The sequence below is a fragment of the Sinocyclocheilus anshuiensis genome, unplaced genomic scaffold, assembly GCF_001515605.1.
Source record: "Sinocyclocheilus anshuiensis isolate Anshui unplaced genomic scaffold, SAMN03320099.WGS_v1.1 scaffold715, whole genome shotgun sequence".
In the NCBI taxonomy this organism is placed as follows: Eukaryota; Metazoa; Chordata; class Actinopteri; order Cypriniformes; family Cyprinidae; genus Sinocyclocheilus; species Sinocyclocheilus anshuiensis.
In genome coordinates, this window is record NW_015551089.1 from 1,111,522 (window position 1) to 1,112,322 (window position 801).

An 801-nucleotide genomic window follows, 5' to 3' on the forward strand; every position below is an offset into this window, starting at 1 on the left:
TTTTTTTTGTAGAAAGAGACAGTTGGTGGGTTAAATGGACATAGATGGAGTGAAAATGGAGAGATGTGTTAGGTCTCTTTAGGGGCATTGAAAGTGCCCTCTGGGCTCAACTAGTTTAATGTTGCAATTTACGGTTGTTAAGAGATGAAAATAAAATATGAAAAAGATCAGTTTCAGTGAAACTGTGTTGATTTCTTAAATATCTTGAATGCTAGCATGCAAGTTTGAACTGTCATGTTTAAATGGAAGCAAGGAAATGTTTTGCTCTACCGCACGCATTATGATAGACCTATAGAAAAAAATATTTGAAGATTTTTCTTTTCTAAGAATGGCTTAACTTGAAGTGCTGTAAAAAAAAATTTGGAAAAAAATATTATTTTAAGGTACTTTATGATATGTTGCCATACGGCAACAGCATACAATAGTGGATCTAACTTAGAATAAGTGTAAGCTTACTCCTAATTAATATTTTTCGCCAATAATCCTTGAAAGATCACCTTTTTTATGTATGAAACTTCATTAAGCAGTTTTTTCATCTGCAGCAAGAGCAAGTTCTGCTCTTTTCTTCTTTACCTTGCCATAGAATATGGCCGTGCTCACTGATGTAATGTTACCTGTATTCATATTTAATCAAAAGTAAAACTGCCATTTCAATTTGATTATATCCATAATACAAATACCATTAACATACGACTAATCAACATTATTTCACTAGTATTAATGTTGTTATTGTTACAGCTTAACAAATTGCAGCTGACCTTGCTAGCTAGCTAAACTATTGTAATAATGTCATTCCACTAT